Raw genomic sequence first — 21464 nt, 5'->3', positions numbered from 1 at the left:
ACTCTATGAAAGGAGTTTGCAGCTGTAGAATATGCTTGGATAAATTTGAATTTGTTTTGTTCAATGCTGCATCCCCAAAATATTGGCTACAGTTTAACATATAGTAGATATTTCACAAATTTTTGCATTGCTGAAGACATCAATAAATAATCAGAGCATCATTTGGATAATAAAATGAGGATCTGAAATGTAAAATTAGAGGAAATATATTGAAAGATAAAGTTTTTATTATTATGCACTTACCTGAATAGTAGCCTATAGTTTTGCCTAGTAAACATTATTTTCATAGCATTCCCATAAAGATGATAGCCTAAGGACTTAATGTACATTTAGTGAGAGAAATATGTACAGGTCTATTTTAGATTCTATTGTATTGTAATACTGCTGTCTTTGTATAAAATGTACATTTTAATAATAACTATGATGCCAATTTCCAAGCTAGCAGCAGTACAGAGTTCCTGTTGTGAATACAGTCAAGTTTTAGCACACTAAAGCTCAGAATATTAGGTTTCTAGAATGTGATTTGTGAATCTCACTTCTTTCCTTATTTGTATATTGTGTGTGTGTGTGTGTGTGTGTGTGTGTGTGTGTGTATAATTACACCAGATGCTAAAGTCTTTTTAAACTTCAAAATGGACATTTGGCTTGTTATTATTGTTTCTCTTCTGAGCCTTACTATTTATACTCATCTGAATTGTTATATCATGTTAGCAAGTTTGAAAATTAGCCAGAATTGGGGAAGGATCTTGCTTATTTTTGAAAATTAATTAATATGTTTCACTTTCACTACTGTTTTTACTCTTCAACCTCCCTCACCCCTTTCCTCAAATGACTTCAGTGACAAACAAGTCTTTTAAAATACTCTGCAACACAATAGGAAAAGAGCGTGGTGGGTGGAGAGCTAGGAGCAGTACCAAGAGCACTAAACCTTGTACAAATTATGCCAGTAAGGTTTACCGCAGGGGCCGTGGTGAACTCAGTTATAAGTAATAACACAGCTACAAGTGCATGCCCTGGGCTTTCAGCTGATTAAATATCATAACTACACAGGCCCTAGTATAGAGGCATGAAAGAAAGATTCCTAGTTTTTACCTAGAAACTGAAACTCTATCACTTAAGTGTTAATTGGTGTTACATTGAATAACTGAAAAGGCAAGACAAGGGCTCCCTGCTGAAATGTTCAAATGGTATGCATCTATTCTCAGCTCCCTAAATTACCACGCGTGTGCACACCACCTCATCTAGTTGAAATAATGCAAGAGAACAGTAGGAGGTGAATGGGGCAAACCTGCAAATTGATAAATAGATTCAGGTCAGGGATATCTGAATTATATCTCACTCTCACACATCCTAAATCATATAAATGATTAAAAATGAAGCTACTTAAATGAGATTTGGTCATGTATTTTGGAAGTAATATCGTGTAGATGTATTTGTAATTAAAATGCATATATGATATTTTGTACTTTGCACATAAATACACACAATAACACAAACATTTAATGTTGTTAATGTTTATATTGAGTTGTAACGTCAGAACCCTGGGATCCGTTCTAAGCAAAGCTACAAAAAGATTATAATCCTTGAAATATGTATGGTTTCTCTGCACTATCAACAACTGCACAAATATGTATGTGCCTCCAATTTACATGGAAGGTAAATGACACATAAAGCATTGATGCACAATCAGCCAAGATGACCATTTCTAATTCCTAATTTTGATCTCTTTCTTCTGGACTATAAAGTTATTTATAGAGCTGTCAAAATTGTGTGCTATGATTAAAAAAAAGTTTTTCCCTTTATTTCAAGTATCACACTTTGCTAATTCATGTAACAGAAAAAGTCCCTTAAAACCATAGGAAGTCCTGGGATCTCTTAATACAGGAATAATAAACTAAAATATCTGGTTGTTGAATTTTTATATAATCCATATTTCTTAAGAAACATATTTAATTTTTTGGTAGTTGTTAGTGCTTTTAGATATAGACATGGAAGATTGTTGTTCATGCTTGATAAATTCTTAGTTGTGAATTAACTCTTCACGTAATGGGTGACTAAGAACTTTATACTATTTTCTTTATATGTATCTCAGTGTATACTGGAGCAATTTGTGGTAAATTAGATTTTTTAAATTGAAAATAGGGAGTCTAAGTTTAGATTTGATAAATTCTACAATTGTGCTAATATGGTAGTCACTAGCTTGATGTGGCAACTCAAATTTAAGTAAAACTCAGTATAGTTTAAAATTTACTTCCTCAGTCAAACTAGCCATATTTCACATGCTTTCTTGGTATAAGTGGCTAGTAGCTACCAAACTAAGAACTTTCAATGTTGCAGAAATCTTATTTGACATGGCATTTTAAAAGAGAGTTGTATACATTTGAGTTTAGATTTTCATGTCAATTACACAAGAAATACTGAATATATCATAATATTCATTTAAAATATATACTATGTGTGACACAGATGTTGAAGGTATCACACAGGACCATTAAAATAAATATAGTTAACATGCTATATGGTAAAATGGTAACAATTAAATGGTAAAAACAAAAAGCATTTAAGATGTACACGAGAAATTCCTTTGATAGGCTACTGGAAATAAGATTGAAGCTGAGCAATGAAACAATGAATTACAGATGGGTCCTTAGGTGTTATTCAAACTGAAGTAAAGGAGGAAAAAAGAGTGAAAATCATCATCAATCACTATCATACTCATGCAGCAGACAGAGGGCAATATCTAGCAGTCTCATATATGTATTTGGAATTCCAGAAGGCGAATAGAATGAATGAGTCAGCAGAAATATTTGAAGAAATGGCTGAGAACGTCCAAAAGTAGTAAAAGACAACAATCCATAGTTTCCAAGATGTCTAGGAGGCAAGCAAAATGAATGTACAAATAAATAAAGCAAGACATAGCTTTGCAAAAAAGAACTCTGGAGGTCTACAGAGGACATTTCCTGATTATTTGGAAGAATGCTGAACAATGTATGCATTTGTTTCCCAAGGCTAGGGAAACAATCATCTGAAAATTTAAAGACAAAAGAGCACAATATTTGCAAAGGGCTGGAAATAGTGCCTGTTCTCACTACTGAAAAAAATGTCCTACCTCATGGGTAATAAGCAGAGTATATAGAAAGCTTTCCTATCAGTAGCAGGAAATATTTCATCTTAAACATTGCATCAATTCTGATGAACCTTAAAAACAAGACATGAAAGGAATAAGTTCTTCAAAATAAATTAGCTGCATTAGAGAATATTCAGCTTCCAAAAGCATAAAATTCACAATGTATGCTGACCAACAAAAAATTACCATGCACAGAAAGAAAAGAGTAAATAAGACCTATGAACAGGAGAGGAAAAAATCAACCAAATCTACCCATGACTGATAAAGATGTTAGGAAAAAAGACATTAAAACTATATTCCATATGTTCAAAGAGATATGTAGAAATAGAAATGTGGACTGTGACTGCAACCACTAAATTAAAAGACTCCTTGGAAGAATAGCTATGACAAACCTAGACTGCATATTAAAAAGCAGAGACATCAATTTGCCAACAAAGGTCTGTATAGTCAAAGCTATGATTTTTCCAATAGTCATGTATGGGTGTGAGAGTTGTAACATAAAGAAGGCTGAGTGCCAAAGAATTGATGCTTTTGAACTGTGGTGTTGGAAAAGACTCTTGAGAGTCCCTTGGACAGCAAGGAGATCAAACCGGTCAATCCTAAAGGAAATCTACCCTGACTATTCACTGAAAGGATTGATAATGAAGCTGAAGCTCCAATACTTTGGTCACCTGATCCAAAGAGCTTATTCATTGGAAAAGACCCTGATAAAGGGAGATAGATAGTGATGGACAGAGAAGCCTGGCTTGCTGCAGTTCATGGGGTCACAGATCTGAACACAACTTAGTGACTCAACTACAACAACAAACAACAGAAATGTGATATATATATTTATATATATATTATATTATATATATTATCTATTATATATATTATCTATTATTTATATTATTATTTATTTTTATTTTTATTATTTATTTATTTATTTATTTTATTTAGTTTTATTGTTATTTATTTTATTTTATTTATTATTATTTATTTATTATTATATAGTGTTTATATTATGTATATTATATATACTTTGTTATATATATATTTATATATATATAAAACTTCTAGAAGTGACTGCAATATCTGAGATGAAACATAGACTAGCTAGACATTGCAGGAAGAAAAATTAGAAAACCTGAATACTTAGTCATAGAAATTCTTCAAAATAAAACATATAAGCTATTAAAGTAAAACACAGAAAAAAAATTAATGAAAAGTGAAACAGTGAGCTATGAGACAACTTGAAGTGTGCTAACTAATATATGTGTAACTGAACTTTGCAAAGTGGGGAAGTCAGAAAAATATCTGAAAAATAATGACTGAAAGTTTTCCAGTTATGAAGGTACCCAGATCCAAGATATTCAATGATTTCCAAGTATAAGAATTGTGAAGAAAATGACATCAAAACATGTTGTAATCCAACCATTCAAAACTGATAAAGGAAAAATCCCAAAAACTAGAAGAGAAAACAGATTATATACATGGGGGAAAACAAAAATGCAAGATTAACAGTAGATTGTCTGGTGAAAGAAACTGAGCGAAACACTACTCAGAATTCCATATCAAATGAAAACATCTATGAAAAATATGCAGTGTAAAGACTTCTTCAGATATGTAAAGGCTGAAAAAAATTCTTCCCCAACAAAATAGTATTACAAAAATTTGTTAAATAAAATCTTCAGGAAGAATCGAAATGATAGTGAACAGAAACTTGGACCTACAGAAAGAGACAGTACACCAGAAAAGGTAACAATATGCAAACACAAACCATGCTCCATACTTTACACCACATGAAAAAAAAAAAGCTTGATATGGGTCAGTGATTTGAGTGAAGAGTAAAAAGGCCTCGTGGAAGAAAATATTTATATCAAGAAATTTAACAAGGTAGTACTGGATATGATACCAAATAAAACATAAACACTCGAGGTCTATTAAAATTTTTCTAAAGCTCTGAAAAGGAGCTAAGAGGAGAATAATGATAATAATGTCTAATAAAAATTTTCAAATACCATATCTAATAAAAAAATGTACATAATGAGAAAACCTCTTACAACTCAAAATAAGACAAACTCAGCAGTGGAGGGGAAGGCAATGGGGTAGGATTTCTAGTTTCAGTTCCAACATATAAAGACCTTTGAAGTTAGCACTCCCATACTTATAAGAAAATGAATGAATTTTCTTATATGTTTCAGACAGCTAGTATTTCAGAAAAAAAAAAAAACACCAACCTGAAATCTGAAATCTGTGGAGATAACTTCAGCCTCAGAGTCACAGCTTAGAATCTGTTTCCCAGTAGAAGAAGCCTCTGGAGCCATAAACTGACAACACTTAAAAGGTAATTTCAATGAATAGCTGGACACTGTCTGTGGAATAGTGTAAAAATGAGAAGCTCCTGAGGTTTAAATTCTCAGAGAGGCCACATACCTTTGGGACTTTAACGCCAGGAACCCCACCAGGTTCTTAAATTGAAGAGCTAAGTAAGAAGACATCATGGTTCTAGCAGGGTGTGGGGAAGAGTACTCATTATTTCCCGTATATATTCCCAGAGACTTCACACACACACAAATAGACAGCCTTCTATTCCCCTACTACTCTTTGCCTGAGACTTATCTCAGTTGGGTGAAGATCATTCCCCCCAAATCATTCCAACCCTTCTGACGTTTCGGTCTTACCTAAGAGGAACAGAGTAAACATAATTAACAGGAATCAGGATTTCAATGAAATAGGTTGGGGGAATCCTCAGACAGGGAAGAGATGAAAAGGTAGAGGAAAGAGGCACACTAGTAAAGAACATAACCCGAAGACACAGATCCACTAAAAGCTAAGATGTCTTAAGATTATAGAACATTCTCCCTCCTCTCCATTTCACAAGCGTGCCAATAGTGAAATATAACAGTAGATTACAGCTGAAAAAAAACCTATAAGAACATTCTCTTTCTCTAGAAATACTCTTAGTAGATCAAAGTCAAGAAGGATAACACAAATAAGAATATTAGAGGAACTTCAAACTTCTGAAACATACTACAAAGAATAATTTGCAACTACAACCAATATCAAACACATCCCCAAAATACATATAACCATATTATGTTCAAACTACAGAAAACCAAGGTAAGAAAAATCTTGAATCAAGAAGGAAGAAATACACCTTGCCTATAGATGAATATGGGCTTCCTATGTGGAGTTCGTGAAAAAGAACCTGCCTACATATGCAGGAGATGTAAGAATTCAATTCAGTTCAGTTCAGTCTCTCAGTCATGTCCGACTCTTTGTGACCCCATGGACTGCAGTATGCCAGGCCTCCCTGTTCATTGCCAATACCCAGAGTTTACTCAAACTCATGTCCATTGAGTCGGTGATGACATCCAACCATCTTATCCTCTGTGACCCCCTTCTCCTCCCACCTTCAATCTTTCCCAGCATCAGGGTCTTTTCCAATGAGTCAGTTCTTTGCATCAGGTGGCCAAAGTATTGGAGTTTCAGCTTCAACCTCAGTCCTTCCCATGAATATTCAGGACTGATTTCCTTTAGGATGAACTGGTTGGATCTCCTTGCAGTCTAAGGGACTCTCAAGAGTCTTCTCCAAAACCACAGTTCAAAAGCATCAATTCTGGGGCGCTCAGCTTTCTTTATAGTCCAACTCTGACATCTATACCTGACTACTGAAAAACCATAGCCTTGATTAGATTGACCTTTGTTGGCAAAGTAATGTCTCTGCTTTTTAATATGCTGTCTAGGTTGGCCATAAATTTTCTTCCAAGGAGTATGCAGCCTTTAATTTCAAGGCTGCAGTCACCATCTACAGTTATTTTGGAGTCCAAAGAAGTAAAGTCTGTCACTATTTCCCCAACTATTTGCCATGAAGTGATGGGACCAGATGCCATGATCTTAGTTTTCTGAATGTTGAGCCTTAAACCAACTTGTTCACTCTCCTCTTTCACTTTCATCAAGAGGCTCTTTAGTTCTTCATCACTTTCTGCAATAAAGGTGGTGTGATCTGCCTACATGAGGTTATTGATATTTCTCCTGGCAATCTTGATTCCAGCTTGTGCTTCATCCAGCCCAACATTTCTCATGATATACTCTGCATATACGTTAAATAAGCAGGGTGACAATACACAACCTTGGCATACTCCTTTCTCTATTTGGAACAAGTCTGTTTTTCCATGTCCAGTTCTAAGCGTTGTTTCCTGATGTGCATACAGATTTCTCAAGAGGCAGGTCAGATGATCTGGTATTCCCATCTTTTGAAGTATTTTCCACAGTTTGTGGTGATCCACACAGGCAAAGTCTTTGGCATAGTCAATAAAGCAGAAATAGATGTTTTTCTGGAACTCTCTTGCTTTTTCAATAATCCAATGGCTGTTGGCAATTTGATATCTGGTTTCCCTGCCTTTTCTAAAATACTTCTGGAAATTCATGGTTCACGTACTGTTGAAGCCTGGCTTGTAGAATTTTGAGGATTACTTTGTTAGTGTGAGATGAGTGCAATTGTGCGGTAGTTTGAGCATCTTTGGCATTGCCATTCTTTGGGATTGGAATGAAAACTGAACTTTTCCAATCCTGTGGCCACTGCTGAGTTTTCTAAATGTGATGGCATATTGAGTACAGCACTTTCACAGCATTATCTTTTAGGATCTGAAATAGCTCAACTGGAATTATATAACCTCCACTGACTTTGTTGATTGTGATGTTTCCTAAGGCCCACTTGACTTCTCACCCCAGGATGTCTGGCTCTAGATGAGTTGATCACACCATTGTGATTATCATGAAGATCTTTTTTGCATAGTTCTGTGTATTCTTGCCACCTCTTCTTAATATCTTCTGCTTCCATACCATTTCTGTCCTTATTGACTCTAGATATGTGTAGAGAAGACTCTACACATGGACATCACCAGATGGTCAATACTGAAATCAGATTGATTACATTATTGTAACCAAAGATGGAGAAGCTCTATATACAGTCAGCAAAAACAAGATCGAGAGCTGACTATGGCTCAGATCATGAACTCCTTATTGCCAATTTGTCCTACATTGAAGAAAGTAGAGAAAACCACTAGACCATTCATGTATGACCTAAATAAAATCCCCTATGATTATACAGTGGAAATGAGAAATACATCCAAAGGATTAGAGCTGATAGAGTGCCTGATGAACTATGGATGGAGATTCGTAACATTGTACAGGAGAAAGGGATCAAGACTATCCCCAAGAAAAAGAAATGCAAAAAAGCAAAATGGCTGTCTGAGGAGGGTTTATAAATAGCTGTGAAAAGAAGAGAAGTGAAAAGCAAAGGAGTAAAGGAAAGATATACCCATTTGAATGCAGATGTAAGAGATGTGGCTTCAATTCCTGGGTCAGAAAGCTCCTCGGGAGAAGGAAATGGCCACTTACTCCAGTATCCTTAGCTGGAGAATCCCAGGGACAGAGGAGTCTGGTGTGCTTTCTCTGGAGTTACAGAGTTGGACACAACTGAAGCAATTTAGCATGCATACATGTATGCATAGATGAATGCAGACAAGAATTGGAATGGATTTATCAGAATCCAGATAAGCAGGAATAGAGTAAAATGAAATATTTGAAAGGATGAAAGAGGAGTGCCAACTTAGAACTCCATTCCCAGCAATATCATACTTCAAAATTGAACAAATTGTTTCTCAAAGAGATAAAAACTGAGAAATTATCAACAGTATACCTACCTTGCAAAAAAATGTTAGAAGTCTAGGCAAAAGAAATTTGAGTTTAGGTCATAAACTTGGTTCTACATAAAAAAGAAATGAAGCATTTGAAAAAATACATATGAGTAAATTAAAGGTTTTTTTAAAATATTTTTCTTGTATTTGATTAATCTAAATGATAATAATTTGTTTAAAATATTAATCTAATTATAGCATATGGATAAGTTAACTGAATAAGAGCAATGACACAAGTGATATGAGAGAAAGTTGGAAATACACTTCATAGGTACTTATACTACATGTGATATTATATGTATTATTTGATGGCAGATGGAAAATGTATATAGGAAACTTTAAGGCAACCACTAAAATCATTTTTAAGAGCCTTCATATATCTATGATTACAGTAAGATACAACTTTAAAAATGAAAAAGAATGCAAAGCATGCAAAGTTATTCTCAGAACCATAGTGAAATTAAACTGGAAATCAATAGCAGAAGTATATCTAGAAACCTCCCAAACATTTAGAAATTAAGCAACACACTTCTAAATAATTTGAGTCATATTAAGAGTCTCAAGAGAATTTAAGGAATATTTTGAACTTAATAAAAATGAAATACCTCTTTTGGAAACATGTGGGTATGGTGAAAGCAGCATTTAGAGGGAAATTTTTAGCATTAAAAACTTATGTTAGAGAGGAAGAGTATCTAAACTATGTAACATAAGCTTACACATTTATAAACTACCTTTAAAACTAGAACAAGTTAAGTCTCATGCAAGTGAAAGAAAATAAATAATTAAAAATTAGAGTGGAAATCAATGAAATTTAAATTAGGTCAACAATAAGAGGAAAAATCAATGAAATCAAAAGGGAGTTTCTTCTAGAAATTAATAAAATTGATAAATCTTTAGGTCCACAAAGTGATATCATAAGTGAAACAGACAAAGTCATTGAAAGACACAAGCATTATTATATAGAAAATGCAGGCTGTCAACATAGCAAGTACTAGAACTAATAGACAAATATAACAAAGTGGCAAGGATACAAGGTCAATATGTAAAAGTCAAATGCATTCCTATATCCCAGTAATGAATGATTAAATTTGAAATTTAAAACTATATCAGTTTTAATTATATTCCCTACCCCAAAAAAAATTTTAGGTGTAAACCTAAAAATAATATGTATTTGGTCTATATGCAGATAACTACAAAAGCTGATGAAGACAATAAAAGATAATATAAATAGAGAAATATTTCATGAACATGGATTGGAAGATTTAATATGTTTAAGCTGTTAGTTCTTCCTGACTTAATCTATAGATTCAATGAAATCTCAATCAAAATCTCAGGAAGCTACTTACCCAGTTATTTTGAACAATTCTGGTAAACATGGAACTTATATATAAATGTATAAAAGTTTTAAAATTTCACAAGTGCCCCAAACTGGAGGCGATCAAGATACCTTTCTATTAGTTATTTAGTTAGTTAGTTCAGTCGCTCAGTCGTGTCCGACTGTTTGTGACCCTGTGGACTACAGCACACCAGGCCTCACTGTCCATCGCCAACTCCCGGAGTTTACTCAAACTCATGTCCATTGAGTCGGTGATGACATCCAACCATCTCATCCTCTGTTGTCCCCTTTTCCTCCCACCCTCAGTCTTTCCCAGCATCAAGGCCTTTTCCAATGAGTCAGTTCTTCGCATCAGGTGACCAAAGTATTGGAGTTTCAGCTTCACCCTCAGTCTTTCCAATGAATATTCAGTACTGATTTCCTTTAGGATGGACTGGTTGGATCTCCTTGCAGTCCAAGGGACTTTCAAGAATCTTCTCCAACACCACAGTTCAAAGGCATCAATTCTGGGGCACTCAGCTTTCTTTATAGTCCAACTCTCACAGCCATACATGACTATTAGAAAAAACCATAGCCTTGACTAGACAGACCTTTGTTGGCAAAGTAATGTCTGCACTTTTTAATATGTTGTCTAGGTTGGTCATAGATGAATGGTTAAACAAACTTAGGTCCATCTATATAATAGAACATTCATTGATCAGCAACAATTAAGCCATGCAAAGGCATGTGAGAATTTTAAATGCTTATTGCAAAATGAAAAAGGTCAGAAAGGGCTGTGTTCCATTATTTTGGAAAAGGCAAACCTAGAGACTGAATGGATTTGAGGATATTTGTAAGAGTTGAATAGCTGATGCACAGGAAATATTTTAGGGCAAACCAAGATTTTCTTTAGATATATAAAGCATTTGTCAAAAACATAGACATTTATAACAGAATGGCATTAGCACAGGCAAATTTTAAAATAAGTCAGTTAGATTTGAAAAACTCAGCAGTGGTCACAGTACTGGAAAAGGTCAGTTTTCATTCCAATCTCAAAGAGTAATGCCAAAGAATGTCCAAACTACCATACAATTGCGCTCATTTCTCATGCTAGTAAGGTTGCTTTAAGCTAGGCTTCAGCAGTATGTGAAGGGAGAATTTCCAGATGTACAGGTTGGGTTTAGAAAAGGCAGAGGAAGGAGATATAAAATTGTCAACATTTGTTGAATCATAGAGAAAGCAAGGGAATTCCAGAAAAAAAAATCTTCTTCTGTTTCATTGACTATACTTTAAAGCTTTTGACTGTGTGGATCAAAACAAAATATGGAAAATTCTTAGAGATGGAAACTAAGAAACGTGTATGTGGATCAAGAAGCAACAATTGGAACATGAAAAAATGGACTGGTTTACAATTGAGAAAGAAGTATATTGTCACCTTGCCTATTTAATTTCTGTGCATAATATATCATGCAAAATGCCAGGATGGGTGAATCACAAGCTGGAATCAAGACTGCTGGGAGAAATATCAACAAGAATGATACCTCTTTAATGATAGAAAGTGAAGAAGAAGAAAAGAGCCTCTTGAAGGTAAAAGAGGATAGTGAACAATCTGGCTTAAGGCTCAACATTCAACAACTAAGGTCATGGCATCCGGTCCCATCACTCCATGACAAATAGAAGGGGAAAAAGTGGAACAAGTATCAGACTTTTTTCGGGGGGTCCAAAATCACTGTGGATGGTGACTGCAGCCATGAAATTAAAAGATGCTTTCCCCTGGAACAAAAGCTATGACAAAACTAGACTTCATATTAAAAAGCAAAGATATCACTCTGCCAGCAAAGGTCCATATAATCCATAAGGTCCATATAGTCAAAGCTGATTTTTCCAGTAGTCATATATGGGTGTGAGAGTTGGATCATAAAGAAGGTTGAGCACCAAAGAGTTCCAGTCCAGCAATTCTCCTTGGTATTTAGTCAATAGAAATAATAATATATGACCACACAAAAAACTTTATATAAATATATCCCCAAAGTCCATAATAGATTAATTCATAACTGCAAAATATTGGAAGTAAATAAACCATTCATCTCATAAATAGATATGTAATATTTGTTGCATCTATCCATATAATGGAATACTATTCAGAGATAAAAGGGAATGAATTAATGGTGCATTTAACAACATGGATGAAATATAGTTACATTATATTATGTGAAGTATTGATAAATAAGATGGCTACATATTGAATGTTGTTTATATAGCTTTCTGTAGAATTATAATATGGCAGAAAACAGATCAGTGATTTCCTTCATTTAGCAATTTTTATGACGGTTCCATGATGTGAGCATGAGTAAATGAGTAAATCATTTGCCATTTGTGACTGAACTCAATTTCAGCCCCTATCTCCTCCTTGAAGTTCTGGGGTGGGGTGGGGTGGAGGTCTGAGGGTTCTCTAATCACATGGCACCACCAAGAGTCATTTCTCTAGCATAAGTTCAGATATGGTCTTGAATGGTTCATATATTCAGTTTCCACTTCCATGTTATACAAGGTTGTGCAACAATCAAAAGAGATGATGCTTAAATGGAGAGGGTAGCATGGAAACATATACACTACCATATGTAAAATAAATAGCCAGTACAAATTTGCTCTATGACTCGGTACTCAATCTGGAGCTCTATGACCACCTTGAGGGATGGGGTGGAGTGGGAGGTGGGAGGGAAGTTCAAGAGGGAGACGACGTATGTATACCTATGCTGATTCATCTTGATGTGTGGCAGAAAACAACACAATATTGTAAAGGAATTATCCTTCAATTAGAAATAAATACATTTAAAAAAAGAGAGATGATGTTTGTACACAGCCAGGATGTACCTGGGACACAGTGCTCCAATGTATAACACATACTATAGCTTTCTTGACTGCTACCACCAGTATTTCTGTTGCTGCAGTTAAGTCTGCCACTAACATTTGTAAAACAGTATACGTGATTAAACTTCATAGTAGCCTCAAGGCTTAAAGACTTTTTAAATATAAAGACTGAAAATATTATGTAAAATGTAAGCTAGTTTGAAGAATTTGGGAAGAAGCAGGTCAGGATGAGATTATGGATTTGAACAAGACAAATGTCTTCGCTAATTTCCATGAGTGTCTTTAATATGTGCTTCTATGCCATTTTATATTTAACTCCCTTAAACCATTTAATACTCAGTTTCGGGATTTTCACATCTGAGTCTGTGTTTATCAGTGATTTATAGAAAGAAAAAGTGTTTGGTTTTCTTTATTGTTTACATTCATAGAGTAAACCCAAATTCTACTACTTAGTTGGTTCTCAAGAAAAACAAGTTGAGCAAATAAGAATCCATTTCTAAGTTGTTTTTTTTTAAAGCTATATGGCTGTTTAAATAAATTTTTACCATGTTACTCAGACACAACAATACTGTGTGTAGGTATCTAAAAGTGTATTTAATCTTGCTAAGATATAATACCACAAACCACAACAGAAATTCAATGCACAAATGTATGGGCTAGAAAATCCATATTTCTTTTATTCTTCATACTTGTATTTTATATAAATATTCCTCTCCAATGTTGTTGATTTGTGAATGTTTATGTTTTTAAAATTTATTTTGCTATATACAAAATATTTATTAAGTTGTTTTAATATCTGACATAATTTTAAAATGTAGTAAATTTCTTATTTGCTATTTTCCAATTAACCTTTTGCCAGAAAGTTAATTTTCTTGGCAACTGATCATAATAGACAGTCATTATATGTATAATGGCAGGCATAATCAATAAGTCATAACCTAATAAGTCTCACATTAGTAAAGTATGTATTAGTTGATAAATCAAAATTAATTACATTTTGATGTTGAAAACAATTTAGAAAATAAAATGAATTACATATTTTAACAAAAGAAAGATACTTCAAAAATATTTAAGCTATTCAACCTATACATATTCTTGTTACCCTTAGAGTACCTCCTGAGTGTCTCTCTTTAAAAGCTATATTTCTATTAATCCACTTTAAAGATTACAAATGAAATATGTTTAGTGAAGAGATAATATTTATAAATAAAAATATGGGAGGGAAGATAGGCTGTAATTCCATGCCCCTCATTTAACCACTGCTAACATATTATACTGCTTTCCAGTATAATATATATATTTGTAAAAAGAAAAGTGGACTCTCCAAAAATGCAATAAGCAAAATGCTATCATTAAATGAGGAAAATCGAACCTTTGTGCCTATTCACATAGAGAACTTCCCAAGCACCTGAGAACTTTACCTTCAGTTCACTATGTATCAGCTTGTTGCCATATCTTAGCTGCTATTTTACATTATAATGGCATGGTAAAGAAGAGACAAAACTGTTGTTTCCCTGCTGACGATGTAATCAATACACACCTGTTTTCTGCTGGGAAAACTGCAGCAGTAGATGTGGTGGCATTTTAACCTGTAAGACGGTGACAAAATAGCATGCTGGAAACACAGGAATTTGACAAACTTTCACATACTGTTTGCAAATTGAACACAAGCTGTGGGATGCTGGCATATGTTACAATTTCCATGATGACAGATTATGAGGCTTCAGGTAAAAGTTAGAATCATTCATGGAAAAAAAGAGGAAACCCAGTCATGAGACAAAGCTATAAGATGTATATATACTTCATGTTTTCTAATATCTTCCAAATATATTTATTTTAATATGAAGTTTCTTCTAAAAGCAAAAAAGTTGTCTTTTATTGTATCTTTTATAATATCTATAAAAATATCCATTAAAGTCTTTTATAATATCTATAAAAGTAGGGATGTAAAATACATTATACTTTTTCTTGAATTCTTGGTAAAATATAAAATTAAAAGGTCTAAATATGATATTTTGAATAATTTTTTAATTTTTTAAAAAAATAGTTATTTAAGCAATGCATATGTAAAGAGATGCTGTGTCTGAATGTAGTTACACCATCAATTACTCTTCCTGCAAATTAGGATTATTGTCTATATTGTTAGTCTATTTCATACAAAATTGAACAAATTGACCACATGATCAAATAGTTTCTTGTTTAGAACAAAAAGAAATTATTATTGAGTTTTTGCTCAACTATTCTTCATCATTTGCTGAGTATGTGTTTAAAGAATGTTATCATTTTAATTTTATGATGAAGGGAAATCCAATAGCATTTTAGAAGCTATTAAAATTATTATTTGCATTGCCAATTTTTGTAAATATTCTTCATTAGTAATGACAAATAAAATTTCAATTTTTTATATATTTGTAATACATTTATTGATTTATTAGTCAGTAACTTTTCTTCATATATTATCATACAAAAATAATGTCTCTTTGTTTTCTAGCTCTAATTAAGTTGATCTGAAGGCAATCTCCAACCAAAACTATGGTATTTTGAAAGAATTACCTTGGTACTGGGAATCATATAAAATTATGACTTTAACCTTATTTTTTTTCTGGAAAAAGAGCACAGATTTTATAGTTACTTTTTGTTATCTTGTAGGTTGTATTACAATATTTAATTTAGTTTTTATTTATACAGTTTGTATAATGCCATTTTCTCCAGTATTAAATAATAAAGTGGTTTAGAATGTGAAGCTAAAAATTCTAAATGCACATGATTCTGTTTACAGCAGGAAGTCATCAGTGCTTCTGTAAGAAAAAAGAGAAGGAAACCTGAGATAACAAAAAGCATTTTTAGCTTTCCCTTTTGAAAGTTTGTGTTGTGTATAATAAAAAAATCAATCACCCAAGTGGAGATGACAGAAGATAGAGCCCCAAACATTTCTCTCATTCCAATTAGCCAACTGACCTGTCCATCATTTACAATTTATATTCTGCTATTTATTGAGAGGCTAAATAATAATGCTGTTGAGTTTTCACATATGTCTCATAAATCTAGCTCCTTGGATGATGCCTTCCCTGACTCATTCCTATTTTTCAAGTATTTTGCTCACATGAAATTGTTCTTGTTCATTATTTGCCCTTGGTTTTGTTGGACTTGTCTAACTTCCTGAAATAGAATGTAAAAATTCTTAAAGCAAGTGCCCTTTTCTGTCTGTGCATCATGCTGCAGTCCATGCGGTCACAGAGTTGGACATGACTGAGCTGGTCCAAAGAGTTGGTACTGGACTGAACTGAATGTTAAAAATTTAAAACGTATTTTAGAACTTGACCCACATTGTCTGTACTATGTAACTTTATTTTGACCAACCTGTGGCCATTTAATGTAACACTCTGTCAATAAGAATACTATCAAAATCCAGGCTAAATCTCTAGGGCCACTAAGAGTTCCAGTCAGTCTTGTTGGCAAGACTAATACGTATCTTCTCTATCACTTTCCCCACCGTGCTTATTTAGAGATGAAGAGTAAAGCCATAATCTGAGACTCGGATATTTATCTACCTGTGTTTATGCTTCCTTTCCTTGAATACCCTGTAGTAAAAGAATTCAGAGTAGAAATTCTAGATTCTTAATACTGTATGGAAGGAAAATATCATCTAAAGAAAATTATTCTTGAAAAATCTATGAATCCATAAGATTACACTCTTACATATCATCCTACAATAAATCCAAACCATCTAGTTTTCCTTCCAGTTTGAAAAAGACTACTGTTTCTTCAGTTAAGAGTTAGAAGATACAGTTGGTTTGTGTTTAAGGGCCATTTTGGTTAAAATATGAATGTTAAACACGAGAATTGCACTTACTATTTTATCACACACTACCAGAGGGCATATCCGTATTCATGACAGCCTCAAATCTTACTTCTAGGTGCATACATCAATTGAGTGGAAAAGCGGGAATAAATGCTTACACAACTAAACTGATTGTCTCTCAGGAGTAGAATTCAGCTTCACTGTAATATATCAGGTCCTTTAAGACTTGATCAAAAAAGAAGAGATAATATACTTTGCTTGCCTTGAATCAGGTAATTATGAGATTGAACAAAGCAGTAATAGCAGCTTACACAGAACTACCCTTAGTGGCCCTCGTCTGTGTTCATTTTGACGCGTTCAGCTGGCCAGCTTATATCTGACTTGTGTTCAGTCCATCTCTACATTCTTAAATCCAACTGTCTTGGGATCTAACTCTGCCAAGCCTTGGTCTACACCATCTGCTCTGACTGACTGCCAGGATTCCCGGCTGCCCCAACAAGCCTGCAGAGACATTCTGGTCTTTATGTCTTCTGAGAGTATTTGAGGTTTCCAAGTAGATGACTCTCAGATAAGTGAAGTATTGCAGTGTCCCAATTATAGAACATAACACTTCTCTTCCGTTGATTATGATGTGATCTCTAACTATAAAAATCTGTCACCTGAAGTATGTCACTTTGTTTTATGTGACAAAATTGACAATAAACGTTGACAAATGGCAGCATACATAGAGCAGACCAGCAGAGCAATGTTAATTCTTGGAACTATAAGAAAAAGTGTCTGAGGAAACTGACATGTGGGGCCTGGAAAACAGAATATCAATGAATAACAGACTATAATAATAACAAGAGAAAGTGACTTCATCTTCAAATGAAAAACACAGTTCAAAGAATGAGGGAATTCTTTTAAAGAGTCTACACTCTTACTGAGTGTTCATCGATGAAAACCTGTAACTGTTGTCAGTTCAGTTTAACAGGTGCTTTCAAATCTTCAAACACTTCATGGTTTTATGGACTGGAGTTTCTTCTTGCTAAAACAAGGTTGGGAGAGGGGAAGTGAGAGATCCAAAGACAAAACTACAAAAAGGAAGCTCAAAAATATTAAGAATATTACAAGAATACTATCAAGATACAATATTTATTAGAGCACATACAGCAAACTAGGTCCATACTCTGCAGTGATTATGTAAGAGAAAAGCATTATGGTTAAAAAAAAGAGAAATATGATAGTTGGAATTCCTAATGTACTAATCATTAATAGCTAGTGAATTTCTGAGTATTTCTCTGCACCAAATAAAGGATGGTTTAATGCTTTTCATGTAAGTATATATAGAACAAATTGTAACTCTCTAAATAAAAGATTATTATTAGTAACAATAATAAAGAACACTATGTACCTTAAACATAACACAATTGATTTCAGTCTTTTGTCTCCTAACTTCTTTCATGAAAGATTTTATCTACATCATCAGAGAGATGTTCTGTAGCTAAAAGTTTAAATCTAATTTATCCAGTTTCTAAAAGTGCTATAAATTATCACTTAATAATAAATATTTAATTAGAGCAGCCTGCTATTTATTTTTAAAAACCTGATTCTTAGCCAGTATATATTCCAAAGATGGTATAAAATTTTACCTCCTGTCCCAACAAAACAAAAAATCCTCAGTATATTTTTCTACTTACTTTATTTATTCTTCAAATATATATTAATTAAGCATGAATTTTGAGACAGACTCAATCATCTGTAAGTATGATATGCTATGAATGCTTGCTTTATGGAAATCAAGTGGGGATCAGTTCTCTCCATTTCTGTAGAAGGAAGATTGATTATTGCTCAGAATTAGTGAATGCTAGGCACTTTAATATTCCACTTTAATTACTCAGAGTTTTTTGAGGTTATTCTCACCTCCTATTATGGAATGAGTGTGTTATGAGGAGATAAATGGAACTTTAGATTCTGGATTGCAAATATGAGGAGGCACATTTATACCTGATATCACAGTCTACCAAGCACCAGATGTAAAAGACATTGTGCATTATTGAGTAACAAGATATGACCTTGTACTTGTCCCACTTTGGGAGGAAAAATGGAACTAATATGACATTGATTTAAGCAGTTAATAAATGATATTTTACATATTCCTTTGCAGGGAAGGTGAGTAAATGAATGAAAGGAAGACTGAGTGAACTAATCATTTAAGAGGGATCATCAAAGTTGAGAGATTATTTTTGCCTTTTACATACAATGCTTATTATTTTTCTTTTATAGACAATCCTTATTTTTCCCTTAGAACATGTAATCTGATGCTGAAAATGGAAACTAAGGGAGGCAGATAAGAGGTTGAAAAACAGACTAACAGCAAATAACAGGAAGATGCTGGATCCTGATGGATCCAGCTGGAACTGGAACTTCTATTAACATCCTCAGTTTTCAACCTCCAGAATCCTTTTAGGTAAGAGAAACTAAATCTGTATCTTGAAATTTTCACTATTATTTTGTATTTTAAAAAGCATATATTCTAAATGATACAGTATCAGAAAGACAGCAGGACTAAAGAAACAGTTTGTGTTAACATTTTTAAAGGAAAAATTAAAATTTTTTCCCTTAAAAATTTTTAAGTGAATTTTTAAACAAGGACAGATATTAGCATCTCATTAACAGTGGTATACTTTTTGGGGAGTTAATTTTTATAGAAAAATGATAAATAATTGGTGGATATACATTTTCTATCATTTTAGATTATTTAAGAAAAGCAATTTTTTCTGTTGTTTTGATAAAATTTAGCACAAAGGTATTTTAAAAAAAAGTGACTGGATCACCATAGATACAAAATAGTACCAAATAATAGTCTTAGTAAGACCCTGGTTCTTTTACCATAGAAGAAGAACATAACATGTCAAGTTGGTCGACATAACTTGTACTGAAAACACAGTCTGAGTCTGAATGCAGAGTTCCAAAGAATAGCAAAAGTTAAGAAATAGAGGAAAACAATAGAATGAGAAAGACTAGAGATCTCTTCAAGAAAATTAGAGATGCCAAGGGAACATTTCCTGCAAAGATGGCCACAATAAAGGACAGAAACATTAAGAACCTAACAGAAGCAGAAGAGATGAAGAAGAGGTGGCAAGTATATACAGAAGAAGTGTACACAAAAAGGTCTTAATGACCCAGATAACCACAATGGTGTGATCACTCACCTAGAGCCAGACATCTGGAGTGTGAAGTCAAGTGGGCCTTAGCATCTTAGGAAGCATTACTACAATCAAAGCCAGTGTAGGTGATATAATTGGAGTTGAGCTATTCCAAACATAATAATAATAATAAACCTATGCTGTTAAAATGCTGTACTCAATATGCCAGCAAATTTGGAAACTCAGCAATGGCCACAGATCTGGAAAAGATGTGCTTTCATTCCAATTGCCAAGAAGGGCAATGCCAAAGGATGTTCAAACTACCAGACAATTGTGGTCATTTCACAAGCTAGTAAGGTAATGCTCAAAATCCTTCAAGCTAGACTTCAGCAGCCTGTGAACCAAGAACTTCCAGATATTCAAGCTGGATTTAGAAAAGGCAGAGGAACCAGAGGCCAAATGGCCAACATCCATTGGATCATAGAAAGAACAAGGGAATTAAAGTAAATAAAAACATCTAATTCTGCTTCACTGACTGCACTAAAGCTTTTGACTGTGGGTTGCAACAAACTGTGAAAAACTCTTCAAGAGATGGGAATACTGGACCACCTTACCAGCCTCCTGAGAAACCTGTAGCCAGGTCAAGAAGCAACAGTGAGAACCAGACATGAAACAACAGACTGGTTCAAAATTGTGAAAGCAGTATGTCAAGACTGTTTCTGGTTACCTTACTTATTTAATTTCTATGAAGAGTACATCATGTGAAATGCTGGGATGGAGGAACCATAAGCTGAAATCAGGAATGCCAGCAGAAATATCAACAATCTCAGATATGCAGATGAAACTACCCTAATGGCAGAAAGTGAACAGGAGGTAAAGAGCCTCTGGATGAAGGTGAGATAGTAAAAAAGCTGACTTAAAACTCAGCATTCAAAAAACTAAGATCATGACATCTGATTTCATCATTTCATGGCAAATAGATGGGGGAAAAAATGGAAATAGTGACAGACTTTATTTTCTTGGGCTCCAAAATCACTGCACATGGTGACTGCAGCAATGAAATTAAAAGATACTTGCTCATTGGAAGAAAAGCTATGAAAAAATTAGAGTATTGAAAATCAGAGATATCACTTTGCTAACAAAGGTTCATATAGTCAAAGCTATGGTTTTCCCAGTAGTCATGTACAGGTGTGAGAGCTGGACAAAAAAGGCTGAGCACCGAGGAATTAATGCTTTTGAACTGTGGTGTGGACAAGATTCTTAGGGAGTCCCTTGGACAGCAAGAGGATCAAACCAGTCAATCCTAATGGAAATCAACCTTGAATATTCATTGGAAGGACTGTTGCTGAGGCTGAAGCTCCAATAATTTAGCTACTTAATGGGAAGAGCCAATTTATTGGAAAAGATCATGATGCTGGAAAAGATTGAGGGCAGGAGGAGAAGGGGACAACAGAGGATGAGATGGTTGGATGGCATCACCGACTTAATGGACATGAGTTTGAGCAAGCTCTGAGATGTGGTGAAGGACAGGAAATCC

This window comes from Odocoileus virginianus, chromosome 19 (genome assembly GCF_023699985.2).
Source record: "Odocoileus virginianus isolate 20LAN1187 ecotype Illinois chromosome 19, Ovbor_1.2, whole genome shotgun sequence".
Taxonomy (NCBI): domain Eukaryota; kingdom Metazoa; phylum Chordata; class Mammalia; order Artiodactyla; family Cervidae; genus Odocoileus; species Odocoileus virginianus.
This window is presented reverse-complemented; position numbering follows the sequence as displayed.